Here is an 18,788-nt window from a genome sequence, read left to right on the forward strand (position 1 = left end):
TCATGGGTACAACAACGAATCACGAAACCATAGCGACAACAATAGCATCACGCAATGCACCCATATCAATGTCATCTCCTAAAGCATCAGCACCACCATCTGTGCTAGGTTGGGTTGAATTACCATCATCTTCCTGAAAATCCTCTTCAAAATACACGTCATGTACGGCACTATCTCTGATGAAATTGTGAAGGGCCATACAAGCAACTATAATTTTCGACTGCTTGTTAACCGGATAACTGGGCAAATTCAAGAGAATGCGCCACTTCATCTTTAGAACTCCAAATGATCGCTCAATCACATTTCTAAGGGATGAATGTGCATGATTAAACACTTTTTTCAATCCTACCGGATGCTGACCATGCTGCCATTCAGAAACATGATACCTCTGTCCCTTGTAGGGTGCAAGAAATCCTTTTCTATTAGGATATCCAGAGTCAACAAGATAGTACTTACCTGCATGTTATATTTATATGTTATATCACAATGAGCAAATATTCCCTGAAAAATAAATTGCAACATAACTCGTCCTTACCATCGGGAGGATGTGGAAATTGATCCTTGTATGTGAAAAGCGTGTCCAATAATACACGAGTATCATGGACAGAACCAGGCCAACCAGTGACAGCAAATGTGAACCGCATATCAAAGTCACAAACCGCCATGACATTTTGTGAAGGATACCCATGCCGACCAATGTATTTCGGTTGATCAGCTAATGGCACAGTTACGGGTATATGGGTACCATCAATTGCTCCATGCAATCTTTGAAATGAGGCCAAAACCTTGCTTCTTGTAGTTTAGGATGAATAGTAGAAAATTGTGGATCTTTAGGCCTCACAAGTCAACAGCTAATCTCATGATAGATTCAAGAACCTCTTCAAATTTCCTACTCACAGTTTCTAATGAGCGATGGAAATTATTCTTGCATTGCCTAAAAGATTGAGGTGCACCACAAGCCCATAGAAACATTCCTAGTGCTTCCTTGCTGCAAAATTGTCTACTTGATCTCAATCCATAATCTTGCACCAAAGTGTCATGAAGGCTTAAGAAAACTGACCTCCTCATTCTGAACATGTTAAAGCACTCCACTGGATCTTGTAGTTGTAACTCAACCCACTGTATTCCAGTCATCCTTGCTATCATAGTAGTAATCTTCTTCTTGTTAGTACCAGATGATGCCATGTAGTCCAGACCAAGCATTGCCACTATGTAATCATCATCAGTGTCATCAGATTCATCAACATTCATGGTATGAACAGAATCACTGTTGCCTTCACATTCACTAGTTGCACTAGAGGTACTCATCAAAACAAATGCAAGCCTGTCAAAAAGCACTAACCAAGTCATCAGATGAATTTTTATTGTTACAACACAACTAATAGAAGGTTCATAGTCTCACACAACATACTTAGAAAATTGAAATTATGTCTCACACAACATAAGAGAAATGAAAGATAAATGGCACACTAATGCAACACCCTAGTGCTTCTTCCTTATCTCCCAAGCCCTCCTCAGCCAATTCAACCTCCCATTTGGTATCTTCAATGTAATGAACACATCGTGATTTTCCTTTTTTTGAAGAAGTTGTGTGGCATAGAAGTGTTCATCACTCCCCTCCTCAGCCCCATCCTTAATGACTTGCTCCAACATATTTCCAATCTCATCTCTAACATGATCAACAACTTGTGAAGTAGCTGAATGTTTACTACTTTGAGCTTTCAACTCATATGCATCGACCAACCGCTTCATGCACTGGTCTCTAAAAGTCTTCTTCTTCTTTCCTTTAGGGGAACTAGTAGCTGGCCTTTTGAAGCCCTCCGCTCAGAACTGGATGGGACCTTATGTGCCTCCCTATCATTGTTGCCCTCAACATCAACAACATCATGTTCATCAACATCAACGTTTCCATCACCACTTGGAACATATGTCATTTGTAACAATGACCGATTCAAACATGATTCGCATCTGATCCTCATATTCAAGCGGAGCTGTTCTGAACCGGATACAACCTGGCATAGCCTGTAAAATATCATCAAAACAACATGTTATTATACTCCAATTCAAAAAAAAAATAAACAACATGTATATAAACTATATCTCTAGTATGATTGTGTAACGACCGACCCCTAACCTTTTCCTGGTTAGGTTTGATCTCAGCCCTTAACCTCGGTCAGTCGCTCTGTTGACCGCACCTAAGTGCTCAGTCTTCCGCCAGATCCGACCCCTACCGCTTCGTTCCTTTTTCCCGACCCTGGCGAGTTCCGCCCTCCGTCGGATCCTGCTGATCTTCCTCACCCGTCCGATCTTTTCCCCGGTGGACCGTGAGATCCTTTTTCCAGATCCCCCGCGTCAGCCGCACTCGAGTTGCATGGCCACCTCGGAGCTTTCCTGCCGCGTGGCTCGTCTTCTCCGACGCCCCCGCTCAGTTTTGTCTCTGGCAAGCGACCAAGTGGGTTCCCGCGCCCTTTTTCCCCAATGGCAGCGGAAGCCCTCTGCACCCCTTTCTGCAGACCCTCGTCTCCCGCGCCCATCATCGCGATACCAGATCCCGGCCCCGGAGACCGATGTCGCCCATCTTTTCTGTCCCTTCCAGCAACAGTTGCGCCGCCCGGTCGTCGCTACGCGACGATTCCCCAACCGCCAACCCCGACCGCGGCCGCGACAGTTCCTTTCCCCGCTCTGTCAGAAGCCGCCCGACAATCTGTTGTTCCGCGCTCTCCCCCGCGCCGCGTCCGCTTGTTCTCCCACCTGTGCGCCCTCGATCCTAGCGCCATTTAACCGGTCGCTTCTATCACCTCTTCCGCACGACGACGCCCGCTCTCCGCCAAATCCCAACCACCGGTCTACCCGCGCCTACGCCGCCCTGACGGAGTAGCGCAATGATCGCTGGCGTCACCCCCGGAGTTCTGCAGCACCGCCCGGTTTGCTCAATCGCCGCCACGGCAGAGCACTCCATTGCTTCTCCCCGGCCTTCGCGCCGCTCCCCTTCTATCTCTCCACGACGTTTCCATTCCTCTGCTCCAGCAGCTATAAAAAGAATGCCCTCGTCGCCGGAGTTCCCTCCGCTCTTGCTGCCCTCAGCTTTCTCGCTACCTGCTCAAGCTTCTAGCGCCACCCACCCAGTTCTTGAAAAGTTCATCTCCCAGTTCCTTCTCAGTTCATCCAAGTCACCAGCAGCGTGCTCCCTTGTGCTGTGTAGAGCTCTCTTGTGATCCGCAAGAAACGCCGTTGCCGAAACATCACCAATCTTAGTCCCTGCTCGAAGCTTTAGTTCCCCGCCCAAGTCCGCCTCTTCCTGACCCCAAGCTTTCCTTTCAGGAAGAAGGTGAGTGCCGACCCTAAGTCTGTCTCGCCCGACCCCTCCTATCCGCCCGACCCCAGTTCCGTCCCGTCCGACCCTGTCTGTTCACCGACCCTTGTCCGCCTCGCCCGAGGGCTTGGCTGTGATCTTTTTCTTCAACTCGAGGGTGTATGTGTAAAACGTGGGAACCCTTCAGCGCCTACGCCTGAGGATCCCAGTTATCACATCCTCTAGTTCAAGGATCAGACCACTAGTTCCCTTCCTACCCTTACCTGTTGATCATCATCAGCTCTCTCAAACCGCCTCAACCTCCTGCTCTTTGTCGCGAGTTTCTGGGCTCAGGCGAGCCAGTGTTGCTGTTGAACTAACTGTCTAAGCTAACCCTTGCATTGCATTCGTGTAGAACTGCATCTCGCTGACGGCTTCTACGAGCTGCACCCGGCGCCCGAAGAAGAAGCTGTAGCCGAGATCCTGCCCGCGGAAGTCGAAGTCGCCCCCGAAGTCGAGCAGTTCCAGCCCTCTTGGTTTGCAGGCAAGCCCCGGTTGCATGAAAATCCTACGTGTTCTTGCCAAACTTGTGCATGCTTTCCGAATAGCATGTTTGTGCATTTACGTCTAGGAGTTGTATGAAACCCTAGATGCATGACTTAGTAACCCTTGATATGAGCACTAGCTGTTGGACCGAGTAGCTGCATTGCTTAAATAGGAGACGGTAAAAGCCGAGTGATCTCCTGTCACTCGCGAGTTGTAGGAGTTGCATGTTTACTCTCTGCTACAACTATAAGGACGGTGGACGGGGCAGGGTTTGGGTAACACTTTGGTGGTCGGATGGTTGCCCCGTCTGTCTATGAAAACTTGCTAAGGCCCGACAGTGGTGGTGTTCGTGATCAAGTGTTTGAAAGTACTAGCCTCATACTTAGTATGGGATGAGGAAGCCTAGTACCTGATTGAACCTAGACGTGAGCGGTCGCCCCATTGTTCTTGGAACGGAGTTTCCCCTGCTGGTTGTCGCACGTGGTGGCAAAGCGTGGTCACAGAACGGCAGAGACCGGGTCTGTGAAACCTTGCACCAAAGGAAATGGGCCCGACACGGGTTAGGGGATTGATGGGGAAGGCCGACACAGGAAGCGACCTCCAGGTGCGCGGATGTCGTGGGGCTAGGTTCACCATGCATGGTTAAAGAACTCGAATCGATTCGTCTGCCTCTCACAGTTTGAGATTACTTGATCGCTATGTCACCCTGAGTAAATGAGGAATCTGATGATGGAAATGTTGTTGTTTTTATCTACACACTTGATTGGCTCGATGTCTGCTTAGAAATAGTTGCACAACCTAGACTGGTAATCAAATCTAGAACCGGAGCTAAAACTTGAAAATAAGTTACCTAGTGCTTTTGGCAAAACAAACCCCTCAGCCAAGAAGCCTTGCATGTCTAGTTGGAAGAGCAGTTGGCTCCTCCCCGGTTAAGTCTTGTTGAGCTTAGTAGCTCAGCCTTGTTGTGGCTCCTGTTTTTCAGGTGAAGTTGCAGCTCCCGACCCCTCCCTTGTTGGCGCTTGGCCGCCCCAGCTTCCGCCAGGCTGGACGGTTGAGTGGGACCCCTCCTCGGACGGCGAGGAGAGGACTCAGTGATGTTCTGGTTGGCCTCGCCCGGACGTCCGACCCCGACGAAGTCTTCCGCTAGCTTTTCTCTGTTGATCTTTGTTTGTAAACCCTAATGTTGGATTTTATGATGGAACCAAAATGAGTAAAACTTGTTTAAAAACCGTGGACTCGTTGTATTCTCTGTAACCGCTCGCCTTGTGTGGGTTGCTGAACTCGATCCTGTTTAAGTGGTTAAATCGGATGAAGTCCGACGGCACTTCGTGTTGGCTTGAGTTAACCAGAGTGTCGCATGTTAGGCGGCTAAACTCTGATTAATCAAGCTAATCCGAGGTGGTTACGCCACAGATTGTTAGTGGGCTCATTTTATTTTGTTCTTCCCACCATTCATCGTCAGCCACAATACAACCAGTAACAGGATATCTTCCCAATCCGGTTGATCTCAAGTTCAAAGTCTTCCATTGGGTATACATTTTTTTCAATATATCCCACCTATTCTTCATTTGACTCTCACCGTATGGCCTCTTGGTACGCTCATAAAACTTTCTAATAAGGTTTGCATATCCCACCGCATTCAAACATTGCTGCGGCCGATTGAAAGCAAGTACTTCTTCCACACAAATGTCATTGAAAGCTTTCGTGGCAAATGAATCCCATTTTGCCACAATTTTTGACGATTTTTCCATCTAGAATTTGATTACAGTATTGTAGAATTAAATACAAATCTACGAGCTTGTTCACTGATCATACAACCCACAATCTGTCATTTTAGCAATCCATCAAGAAGTGACAAAAATTTTACCTTGCTATTTGTTGGCAGCCTTGCAGTCGTAACAGCTACAGCTGTCCAGATCCTTCGCAGCAACTGCACGCATGCATAAAATTGTTATGAGCTTGCTCCAAAGAGACTCCAATGCAAAATGAAAAAAGAATTAATTCGACCCTTGTTTATTTATTTCGATGTGCAAAATTTGCCTTGATCCCAGCAGCATTTTCTTAAAACTCCCAATGCATGTTTTGTAGTGAGCAAAGGAAACAATGGCCCTAAAGTCCGAAGTTCTGAACTGAACTCATTGGGGTCTAGCATACTGTATATGTGATATGTAGCCGGGTACCGATAGCCATTATATTGTGCACCATCAGAGAATTTACAGAGGCATGGTATATATATATTTTTTACCTCTCTAAATTGTGCAGGACCTAGACGAGCTAGGCTGCAGGTAGATAGATAGTGGAAATGCAATAATACTGTCTGTACATGCATTTTCCAAAAGAGTGATTCATTCATTCTGAGTCTCAACGACATGTGATGTATATATAGTGACAGAGATGTGCGTTGCATTTCCTCCAATTGTGAGAGTTTGAAACTTTATTGAGTAAAAATATAACATTTCTCTGATACAACCTATGAGTATCTATATGCATTGATCAGTATCATTAAAGGTTCTGCGCTTGCTAGTGTGCATGTGTAAGCTAGCGCAGTAGAGGATGCCCAGCTACCTGCAGATGTATCAAATATGTGCAGGTGTAGCTCCAGCAGGGGCCTCCGGCGGCGGGGTGGCGTCCAGGCGGGAACGGCGGAGGCGGCGCCCAGGCGGGGGCGTTCGGCGGCGGGGCAGCCCGCGGCGGGGGCCTGGCAGGGGCGGCCGGTGGAGGTAGGGAGGCGGGCCGGCCGACCCCAGGGGCGGCACCGGCGGGCCCGGATCCAGGGGGCAGGGGCGTCGAGCGGCGGGGGCGGCGCCCAGGCGGGGGCATCCGGCGGCGGGGCGGCCCGCGGCGGGGGCCTGGCAGGGGCAACGTCGGGATCTGCAGGGGGGCGGCGCCGGGATCTGGGCGAGCGGCGGCGGCGGGATCTGGAGCGGCGGGATCTGGAGCGGCGGACGCTGCGGGAGGAGCGGCGGCGGTCGCCTGGAGGTGTGCTTGCCCGAGGGTACCGGGGGAAAAATGCTCCGCTTGTGGGAGAAGCGTCTCCAGACCCGCGTACGAGATAAGCTGGGTGCTAGTTGTATTCCAGATTTTCCACTAAGCGGCTTACGTGACAAGCGGGGAATAAGCAAGGCGTTTGGGTGGGCTTATCGCTTATTTTCACCAATAAGCGGGAAATAAGCGACTCCAAACAGGACCATAGAAGACAGGTTGTGAACAAGTACGTGATGCGTGTATTAAGCCTTTAATTTCAAGCATTTTTTGAACACTAGATATTCTCTCCTTCCGCTCAAATACTCGGTAGCTGTTTCGAGAATTGCCTGTGCAACGCATTTCACATCATGGGGTTGCAACATCCGGCTGTTCCTCTGTATTAGCCTTTTTCAACTCTTTAATAGTACGCGGCGGCGTTTAGATGGTAAAGATGCTCTGATAAATATGATGATCGATCAGTAAAGCAAATAGCGCAATGCATTTTGTTTACACCAAATCTGTGGATCACGTCAAGTTGGCTAGTTGCAGACTTGCAGACATGTTGGCTATAGCCTATGGCTAGTTGCAGTTGCAGATATGATCGCAGTCGCAGGCATGTCTAGGGCCTTGTTTGCTCAACGGCACACAGATATACATACAGGCAAGTGGGTTGTGTGCCCGCAGGCCGCAGCCGCAGCCTGCTTGTTTTGAGGCGAAGCTGGCGTCGCCCAGAGCCGCACCAACGACGCACGGAGTGCCACGCGTCGACGCCCTTCTACCAGCAAGCCATATGATGCAATCATGCAGCCGCTGCACGCCCCCCTCCCTCCACATGCGCGCTGCGCCGCTCCTGCGCTGGCACAAACCGGACGTCCTAAGCGCCACCTGGTCACGCCCTCTCCCTCCGCCTACAACTACACAGGGCAAACCCTACCTCCCCTCCTATGTTTTGCTCCTCCTCTCTTCTCTCTCTCTGACCTGGACCGCTGGACGACGAGCCGCGAGCTTGAGACTTGAGAGGAATCACTTGACTTTACCTATCCGAGTCTCCGTTCTTCCACGTTCGGTAAGCCGTAAGATCTCACCCGATCGCCGCCCGTTCGGCCGCTTTGCGAATCTCTCTCTTTCCAAGCCAACTGGCCTTAGCAAGGTGCGCGCCGCACGGATACATTTTCTTCCTCGGCATTATAAAATTTCTCTTATAACAATCCTATCTTAATCTAGTCTATTGAGTTGCATGCACCAATCAGATCAACCCAGAAGCTTAAGTTGATGGTGAGAGGTGGGCAATTCACTTATACTCCAACATGATCAGCACTCGGTATGTCGTGACTTTATGGGAGAGTAAGAAATTAAAAGGCTCCCTTATCAAGGAGAGTAATGTTGTAGTCATCGATTGCTTAATCTACTTCAGCGCATGGAGAAGAGAGAAAATGATGCTAGCGAAGTATATTGGGTGTAGAGGATGATCCTTCCTACTAGCTAGTCTATAGAAAGGATGCCAGTTTTATTAGGGATTTGTTAACCCTTTAGGGTTGTGTTAGTCATATGCTAAGATTTTAATATTTGCACTTTAAACCTACTTTGAGTAATATATTTATTTTGTTTGTGTGTGTAACAAATTTTAGTGCAACCAAGTTCCGTTGCTTGCCTTAATCTCTTGCAAGACCCAAATCCGCCATAATGGGTGTCATGTATATCAAAATTGCCTTTTCCTTTTCTTATATGCATGGAGTCAAGATGAGAAATACTCCCTCCGTTCCAAATTGTAGGTCGTTTTAGCTTTTTTTAGTTCATAGATGTTATTATGCATCTAGATATACACTATGTCTACGTGCATAATAATATCTATGAACCTAGAAAATTCAAAATGACCTACAATTTAGAACAGAGGAAGTAATTTGCTAGCATAAGAGACTACTCCATAACATTAATTGCCATCAAATATTTTTATTGGTAAACAATATGTATATATCGAGCATCGTTGTAAAAATTGCATGTGTCCTTGTTGTGGGATTAAGTCACTTTATTATAAGTATAATACATTGAACATTTTGATGGGAATCAACGCAAATATAAAAAATTACTACTAGTATTTTATACTCTTCTATTTTTATGACATTCTTTTTGCGAGAATTGATGACAATTAATGTAGTAGATGTATCTTATATTCAAATCTTTGTATGATAAGTAATATTAGTATATATAACTATATATAACTTATTAGAAACCAATTGTCATTATTTGTGAATGATATGTAAACAACATATTGTTGGGAATTAATGCATATATTAGGAATTGTTTTCAATTTCTTATGACTAATTGGACCTTTCCATAACCTGATGTGTCCATTGTATTCTTTGTTGCTTCACAGCCAACAAGATGGGAAAAGTTAGCCTCTTGATTGTGTTTTCAAGCTTTCTAGTTATTATTCACAACATCTTTGAATATCATGTTTGTGCTGTGAATCTGGTGGGTACTTGTTATTCTCACTCATTTTTTAAATACTAAGTATTTATATACTGTACACATTTATTTTGAGGTATAGTTATAAGTAATAACAAATTATTAACCGTAGAGATTTAAGCATATCTAAACTCTAGGTACAACTTGTTTCTTTTTTGGAAGTAAACTCAGGGGTTCAACTTGTCTTAATACTTAATGAAGAAATAACTTCCCTGTTTCTCATTTTATTCGATTGTAGGAGAAATTTGGTAATGCTTCTATAGGAGATAAGGCAAATGAATTGGCTCCGCCTCATGAGAATATATTGTTCAATATGATCATGAATAATGGATCATACTGCATTCAACAATCCAATGGCAAAGGTGCACCACGACCTAATGCTGGTGCAATGTCCGGTTATGTAAGTTCTAAATGACATGCAACAGATACAAATATTGAGATAGCATCAAAATACTGAGTTAATATCTTATAAATAAATATATGCTATATTACGAGTGTTGATAGCAGGTAGAGTTGTGGGTACCAATTTATTATAACTTCATTTTTCTTTGTTCAGGTTGCAGAACATATAATGAGCATGCAAAATATCCACGGGATTGAAGTAACAAGTGATGTGTATGGTTTTTCTATAGATCAAGATGAACAGAGTGGAATATTTGTTCAAATTATTTAACCGCGGCGATGGAACAAAATCGAGTTTAATGGACTTAGTGTTGGATGGCATTGTGACGACCGACCCCTAATCTCCCGAGTTAATCTTAATCGGAGCCCTTGATCATAGTCATCTGTCTTGTTTTACCGCGCCTGAGTGCTCAGCCTTCCGCCCGGTTCCGACCCCTGAGACCCGACCCCTCCCCGCTTCGCTCCGATCCCGACCCCGGCGAGCTCAGCCCACCGTCGGATCCTTCTAAGTTTTCCGCAACCGCCCGTTCTATCCGCCCGGTGGACCTGCGAGATCTTTTCCCCCAGATCTTCCGCGACAGGCGCACTCGAGTTGCATGCCCGCTTCAGAGTCTCCCTGCCGCGTGGCTCGTCTTCTCCGACGCCCGCCGCTCAGTTTTGTCTCTGGCTCGCGACCGAATGGATTCTCGTGCCCCCTTCCCCAATGGCAGCGGAAGCCCCTCTACAACCTTTCTGCAGTGCCTCGCCTCCCGCGCCCATCATCACACCGCCAGATCCCGGCCCTAGAGCCCGATGTCGCCCGTCTTTTCCGTCACTTCGATCTCAGTCGCGCCGCCTGGTCTCCGCTACACGACCATTCCTCCACCGCCAACCCCGACCACGGCAGCGACAGCTCCTTTCCCCGCCCTGTCAGAAGCCGCCCGACAATCTGTTGCTCCGCGCTCGCCCGCGCACCCGCGGCTGCCTGTCTTCTCACCTGTGCGCCCTCGATTCTAGCACCGTTAAACCGGTCGCTTCTATCAAATCTTCCGCACGACGACGCCCGCCACCGCCAAATCTCAACCACCGGCATCCCCGCTCCTGCGCCGCCGTGACGGCAGAACCCAATGACCGCTGGCGTCATCCCCGAGTCCTGCACCACCGCCCTCTTCGCTCAATCGCCGCCCCGGCAGAGCACTCCATTGCTTCTCCCCGGCCTTCGCGCCGCTCCCCTTCTCTCTCTCCAGCGCCGCTTCCTTTCTCCGTTCCAGCAGCTATAAAAGGAATGCACCAGCTGCCGGAGTTCCCTCCGCCATTGTTGCCTTCAGCCATTCTCTCGCTCCCTGCTCAAGCTCCTAGCGCCACACGCCAAGTTCTTGAGGAACTCTTCTCTCAGCTTCTCCCTCAGTTTTCTCCAAGTCACCCAGCCGCTTGCTCCTCCGTGCTGCGTAAAAGCTTACTTGTGATCTGCAAGAAGCATCGCCGCCGCCGGAGCATTGCCGGTCTTAGCCGTTGTTCAAAGCTTTAGTCCCTCCTCCCAAGTCTGCCTCTTCCCGACCCCAAGCTTTCCTTTCAGGAAGAAGGTAAGCTACCGACCCCAGTTCGCTTCGCCCGACCCCTCCTATCCGCCCGACCCCAGTTCCATCTCGCCCGACCCTATCTGTTCCGCCGACCCTTATCCGCCTCGCCCGAGGGCTCGGCTGTGATCTTTTCTTCAACCCGAGGGTATATGTGTAAAACTTAGGGACCCTCCAGCGCTTGCGTATGAGGACCCCTAGTATACCACATCCTCTAGTTCAAGGATCAGATCATAAGTTTCCTTTCCGACCCTTGCCTTTTGATCTTCACCAGCTCTCTTGAACCTCCCCACCCTCCTGCTCTTAGTCGCGAGTTTCTGGGCTCAGGCGAGCACGTGTTGCCGTTGAAACAACCGTCTATGATTAACTCTTGCATTGCATTCGTGTAGAGCTGCACCTCGCCGACGGCTTCTACGAGCTACACCCAGCACCAGAAGACGAAGCTGTAGCTGAGCTCCTACCCGCTGAAGCCGAAGTCGCCCCAGAAGTCGAGCAGTTTCATTCCTCTTTGCTCGAAGGCAAGCCCCGGTTGCATGAAAACCCTACGTTGTTTTCCAAACTTGCGCATGCCTTCTGTAACATGCTTGTGCATTTACGTATAGGAGTTGTTTGGAACCCTAGATTGCATGACCTAGTTATCCCCATGATCTGAGCACTAGCTGTTGGACCGAGTAGCCGCTTGCTTAACTAGGAGACGGTAAAAGCCGAGTGATTCCCTGTCACTCGCGAGTTATAGGAGTTGGATGTCTACCTTTTGTTACAACTATAAGGACGATGGACGGGGCAGGGTTTTGGTAACTCTTTGGTGGACGGATGGTTGCCCCGTCTGTCTACGAAAACTTGCTAAGGCCCGACAGTGGTGGTGTTCGTGATCAAGTGTTTGAAAGTACTAGCCTCATACTTAGTATGGGATGAGGAAGCCTAGTACCGGATTGAACCTAGACGTGAGCGGTCGCCCCATTGTTCTTGGAACGGAGTTTCCCCTGCTGGTTGTCGCACGTGGTGGTAAGCGTGGTCACAGGACGGCAGAGGCCGGGTCTGTGGAACCTTGCACCAAAGGAAATGGGCCCGACACGGGTTAGGGGATTGATGGGGAAGGCCGACACAGGAAGCGACCTCCGGGTGCGCGGATGTCGTGAGGCTAGGATCCCTATGCATGGTTAAAGAACTCGAATCGATTCGTCTGCCTCTCACAGTTTGAGATTGCTTGATCGCTATGTCACCCTGAGTAAATGAGGAATCTGATGATGACATGGTGTTTGTTGATATATCTACACATCTTGTTTGGCTCTATGATTGCTTAGAATAGGTTGCAAAACCTAGACCGGCTAATGAACTTGGAACCGGAGCTAAAACTTGAAAATAGGATTTCACTTAGTGCTTTTGGCAAAGCAAACCCCTCAGCCAATAAGCCCTGCATGTCTAGAAGTGTGGAGTGGTTTTACTCCTATCGGTTAAGTCTTGTTGAGCTTAGTAGCTCAGCCTTGTTGTGGCTCCTGTTTTTCAGGTGAAGCTGCTGCTCCCGACCCCTCTCTTGCTGGCGCTTGGCCGCCCCAGCTCCCGCTGGGCTGGACGGTCGAGTGGGATCCCTCCTCGGACGGCGAGGAGAGGGACCAGTGATGTCCCGGCTGGCCTCACCAGGACATCCGACCCCGACGATTGCTTCCGCTAGTGTTTACCTTCCGCTGTTTTCTGGACCTTGTAAAACTCTGATGTTCTTTTCGAAATTTAATCAAGTGGTTAATTTGTTAACTCGGTGGACTTGTTGTATTCTCTGAAACCACTCACCTTCGTGTGAGTTTGCTAAAGGGATCCTGTTCAAGTGGTTAAATCGGATGAAATCCGACGGCATTTCGTGTTAACTTGGCTAAGGCATCGGTGTCGCATGTTAGGCGACTTAACCATGTTAAACCAAGCTAATCCGAAGTGGATCCGCCACAGGCATGTAATGTCTTCTCCTTCCTAAGATGTTAGTTTATGTGTTTGCTTTTTAAGATTGAATGATAAGAAAGCAACCTAACATACACAAAAGATGCAATTATCTTGTGTGTTTGTTGTTTTAATACCTTCCTCCTTCTAGTAATTATGGTAACTCTTTTTGATAGGTTTATCCAGGTTTATACGGTGATTCCAAGACTCACTTCTATGTTTACTAGACGGTGAGCCATCTTTCCTATTTCTTTAGAAATTACTCATTTTCTCTTACTAAAGTTACTTTTATAATGATATTATAGCGTGATGGTTATCAAAGAACGGGTTGCTATAATTTGAAGTGCCCTGGTTTTGTTCCTGAAGCTTATGTACCTATAGTTCCTGGAGTTGTTATTCATGCGGTATCTGATCCCAATGGAGTCAAACGTACCATCATCTTCAAAATTTTCAAGGTAGAAGGAATGTGTCCCTTCCTAATATTTGTAACATTAGTATAGAAATGTTCATCCTACTTTCCAATGGTTATGCAAGTTTGGCTATGCTTAGAAACTTATTGTATGCCTTCTTTATAATCGTAATCTCCAATTTTTTTAAAAAAAAATCCAAAATCGTACCAAAGATTGGTTGGTGCACCTTGGATTTGACTCTGAACCATATTTGATTGGGCGATTCCCTAAATCCTTATTCACTAGCCTGGGTAACCAAGCAAATGAAATTCAACTTGCTGGTACCGTGGTAACTCCAACAACCCACTTAGCCCCAATGGGAAGTGGATTCCTTCCAAACAATGTAAAAGCAGCAGCATTCAACAATATTCAACTTATTGATCAGAATGGCAAAGCATACATGGTTCGATAAGATTTGCCTACCTTTATGACCGATAAGAACATATATTTTGTCTCCCCAGTCGGTGTTGATGGCAAATTCACCTATGGTGGGCCTTTGGAATGAGAAACAAGAATGTATTAGACTACATCTCTTTGAATAACAATAAGAGAATGTAATCCTTTGTTTCATGGCATCTGTTCTTATGCAAAAAAAATTAAAAGTAGTGGTTTATATAACCTGAAACTAGGTTCCTATATAGGACTTTAACCACCTGCAGTCTGAGGGGATGAATAAGAAGCGATAATAATTTCTTCATGAAGAAGAACCTACCCTATATCTCGGTTCAACCCAATGCACCTCTTCTCACATTCGCCAAATCCACGTAGTCACATCGAATCTACTGAATCGAGTGATGTTGGGAAATCTTAGAGCAAAGTAGAAGCAAATACGAATCGATCGAGGCAAAATTCAGTACAAAAGATCGCTACAAAACCTACAACCTTTCATTTCAAACTAAGACCTCCGTTCTAGTTTTGAAAATCGGATCCTCTATTTTTTCGAGGGAAATCAACTACTCTGGTATTTTTTTTATACTCAACTCCGGTGTTTCGAGTTTCAACATAGGGAAAAAAAGACATCTAGATCTTTGGAAAAAAGGCAAAACTTGATCAAAAGACCCTCAAAATTTGTGAAATTTTAACCATTACTTCTCGTAAATATGGTGAGTTTTTGACAAAGAGATCTCATAGAAAATGAAGACTTCACCTCATGGGTTTGGCCAAGAATACAAGAAAAAGAGAGTTTTGGTAAAAAAAAATCAAGATCCATGGTGCCTATGCATGAATTGTCCATCGATCATCCTAGATGTTATTGTACATATGTTATTGTACATGTCCTAGCATTGATTTGGCCTAAGAAACACACCTCATTTGGGTACTACTTGGTAGTATTGGCATTAGGTCACACATTTAAGTTAAGCTAGCAGATTGTTGGGATTTAATCCTCTCAACAGCGCAATCTACAAATGCGGAGCTATTATAGTTTGAGAGGGAGGGTTGAATGTAGAGCTAAATGCACATCCATGATCCAATACAATGGGTTGTCGAAAAAGAATAATGCTATGTATAAGCAAGCAAAACAACTTAGATATTGAAGACATCTTTTACTAGTATTTTAAGCTTCCACTTATAACAAATATCTTTTAGCATTGTAGGAAAGAATTTTTAAATGAACAAAAGAATCTGAAGAATTTGTTGGACAATTAGCAAATTAAATAGAAAGAAGTAATTGTTGACTTTTTTCTTGTGGGCATAGTATGTGACTCTAAATTGAGAAGTTTAGCACGGATGATGCTTAATCCTTACGTACAATCTTGCACTTTATACTATTTGTAAGCCGTGTATATTAGAAATATTGACTTGTGTCATGCATGGATAGCATATTTCAATATACAGATGGACCTGAGATACACTTGATCGCCCACTGCATGCAAATGTGTTGTTCTGATCTATTTTTTACAGCTTGTCATTTCATTCATTGTTAGGCATGGAGCAAATGCTGCTTCACCAAGGAAATCATGAGTTCACGTCTTCACGGTCTCATTTTTTTAGATTAAGGAAAGAAATTCGGTCTGAACAATCAGCGTTTTGAGAGCTTACAATCGAAGTGAACAGAAACTGCAGTACTGAGACTGCTTACAACTCAGACAAAACTAGAGTTTGAAACAAATGAAAACTAGAGTTTGCCACACAGTTTAGCATGTGATTCGCTTCATGAGCTTCCACCCTACCTTGCTGAAGACTTCCATGACTGTGACCTCCAATTTTTGACAATTTTCCTTTAAGCTACATCTCTCTTCCTCTTTAGATAGTATTGACCAACACCGATCCAATATGTCTCCTGAAGATGACCTGCAAGAACGAGTTAGGTTTCGATCTTTGGAAGACCACATCATTTCTACTCAACCACAAGGCCCAACATAGGCAGAAGCACCAATTAAATTTTGATTTCTTAGTTTAAAAGGAAAACTCTTAATCCAGAGACAAACAAATCAGCCATACAAGACTGTGGTTGAAAGCCAAAAGAGATGCTGACAGCATTCCAAACAAACCACGCTACATGACAAGATCAGCTACAGCACAACCATCAGCCCAGTTCAAACCAGAGTCCCTTATATATATACATTTTCTTGAAAAATAGCCAACATTGCTTAATCTAATGGCTAGAGTCAAGCCAAACTACCTTGAATCGTCAAATGAATATTTATAGTAACCTTCACCGCAAACGCAAGACGTCATTCGATATTTTGATCTGTTTCGTGATGGACAAGAGCTTTGCTTGGTCCACCCACTGCCTGTGCAAGAGCGATACCAAAGCGGCAGAGCCCAATAGGAACTAATCAGGATATATAGGAAGGCGGCAGTGCAATCAGGTGAACTAATCAGGTTTCTGGTTGGACATTGAACATAACTTCTGTTAGTAGTATCATTTATCAACATATTTTATCAAACCCTATGAACAAGCATTAAATTCCACAAGACATCATGCCGACATCGGGCTACGATTTCTCAGATTTCAAATTTTCACGGGAAACACTGGTCAAATAGAGAGAGCTTAATTAGAACATGATCAGCATAAACCGTATATATATATATTCTAATCCAGAGGTGGTCCCTTTTCTTTCTACAGCGAAGAACAGGCATCTAATCCATAGGCAGTCTATATGAGTCTATTTACTGTGTCCTCTTCAGAAGCTCACTAATAGTAGTATCTTTTATGTCAACTTGAGGTCCTGTCCTGTGCCAACTTGGAGTCTTGTGTCAGGGCCTGCAACATGAAGAAAGGTGAAGTTTAGTTAATGAATACAATAGATGCCAGCAACCTCTAATTTACTGTTACGTGGAATTAGTAGAGACGACACTGCTGCAAGTTAGAAAAACCGTGTGCTCCTAGATTCGATAAGATTCAAAGTTAAGTAAAAAGAAAAGGGGTTTACATGCACCACGATTTATCAATATGCAAAGAAGTTCATCAGTCAAAGAAATTCAACTGTGGCTTGACCTCCAGAAAACACTTACAGTACCTAGCAAGAATCTACACAGGGAAAAAAGCAAAGGCCTAAAGGAAAGCAACAACGAACTACCTCAGCGAACATCTCCTGATCTCCCAGAGCACTACTACCTCAGCGAGCACATGCTTCTTTTTTTTCCTAAAAAAAGAAAAGACTTTGATTAAGCTGCACACCGCACCTGCTCTGCTGCTCAGACGCAGCAGCCGCCACCCAGGCCGGCCATGCAGCAGGCGCACTCGCGCGCAGCCCGGTCCACCATCTCCACGCCCCACCACCTCACCCACTGCCTCGCTGATGACGCGGCGGACGTAGCGCAAGCTGGAGCCAAACATCCAGACGAGGAACCAGGCTGCGGCCAGCCCCGCGACGAAGAAGCCCGCCTCCTTCACGGAGACGAGCGGCATCGCCGGGGTCGGCGCGGGTACGCACAAGGGTAGCGGCTGCTCAACCGGCTGGCCAAGGGGAAAGAAGGGAGGCGGCGGCGGAGCAGACATTCTCGCTGGCTGCGTTGGGCTCGCTCGAGTCCCTCAAATCCTGAGTGCACCACCACTTAACTTAGCGGTTGAGAACTTGTTAATTTTGTATCAAGATGACTAGATTACTTGTTGGTTGCATTCATTAGATCAGTTGATCGAGGAGCACCTGGACAACCCATCACTCTCACGAACCCAAAACGGAGCCACACGACACGACTGGCGTCAGAGTCAGGTTCCTGGAGATGAAGCCGCACGACGACGACGACTGACTGGCACACGATGACACGGCAGGGTGTATATTTGTTAGTGCTGATCGAGCAGGAGCGCAGAGCATATGACTGCATGAGATTTGAGATGTGCGTGAGGTAGCCATCGATCTCCAGAGTTGTTGTTGGGTCAAGAGAAAAGGGATGAAAAGGAGCGGCGGTTTGCAAATGATTTGCTTCAGCCTGACGGAAAGATGTTCGCGAGGCCGGGACAGCGACATGTCGCCTTCTTCTTCGCCTGACACTGTGCCAGCCCCGGTTTAGCTTGTAAATCCGGCAGGTTTTCAGATCCAAATCTCGAACGGCGCATACGTCCGAGGGAGGAGTACGTAGGGCGAACTGTGTGAGTAGAATAATGCAGCAACAGCCCGGCCGTGCATTGCATGGGTCAGATCTGAAATCTCAAATCTCTGAACCCTTCCAAGTCAAGCGTCCAACGACCCACTTCCTACCGCAGCGAGAGGTTTTGCATTTCACACCTTGCGTCGTCTCGTTTAAGCAGAAAAGATGACTTGATTCTCTCGATAGTGACGCTAGAAGCCTTCAAGCCTAGAACACAAATGGGCACGGCCGAGTCTCCATTGCTGACACTTGCAGACTCCATGGTTTTTTGGTTTTACAAAAACAAGGTAGTTCGTGCAAAGTTTGGCTACATCCAAAACCGTGAACAATAAACATTCATGGAGCCATTTGATAACATAACTTTACTAGATTCCAAATCAACCACGATAAGATCATGCAGACTAACTTTGCATAACATAGGTGTCCTCGTCTCCCAAAATTCAGTAACCGAGAGATACCATGAATTAAAAATGGAAATTCAAATGCTTACTAACTATTTTATTCAAAACATCATGTATTTAAGTATGAAAGTAGTACAAGATATGCAAAGTTTGCATATTGTAAAGAGCACTTCAAAGACTTGTGTATTTTGGATGTTAAGTGTCAACGGATGCTGAGGGGACGACCCACGTGGCAACCTGGACCTGG

At 46.3% G+C, this 18,788-nt stretch overlaps 1 pseudogene; it reads right to left on the reverse strand.

Moving 5' to 3' along the window:
* Positions 1 to 19: 19 nt before the first annotated feature.
* LOC140222911 (protein ALP1-like) lies at positions 20 to 17,460 on the reverse strand (annotated as a pseudogene).
* Positions 17,461 to 18,788: the final 1,328 nt, after the last annotated feature.

Source organism: Setaria viridis, chromosome 5 (assembly GCF_005286985.2).
Source record: "Setaria viridis chromosome 5, Setaria_viridis_v4.0, whole genome shotgun sequence".
Taxonomy (NCBI): Eukaryota; Viridiplantae; Streptophyta; class Magnoliopsida; order Poales; family Poaceae; genus Setaria; species Setaria viridis.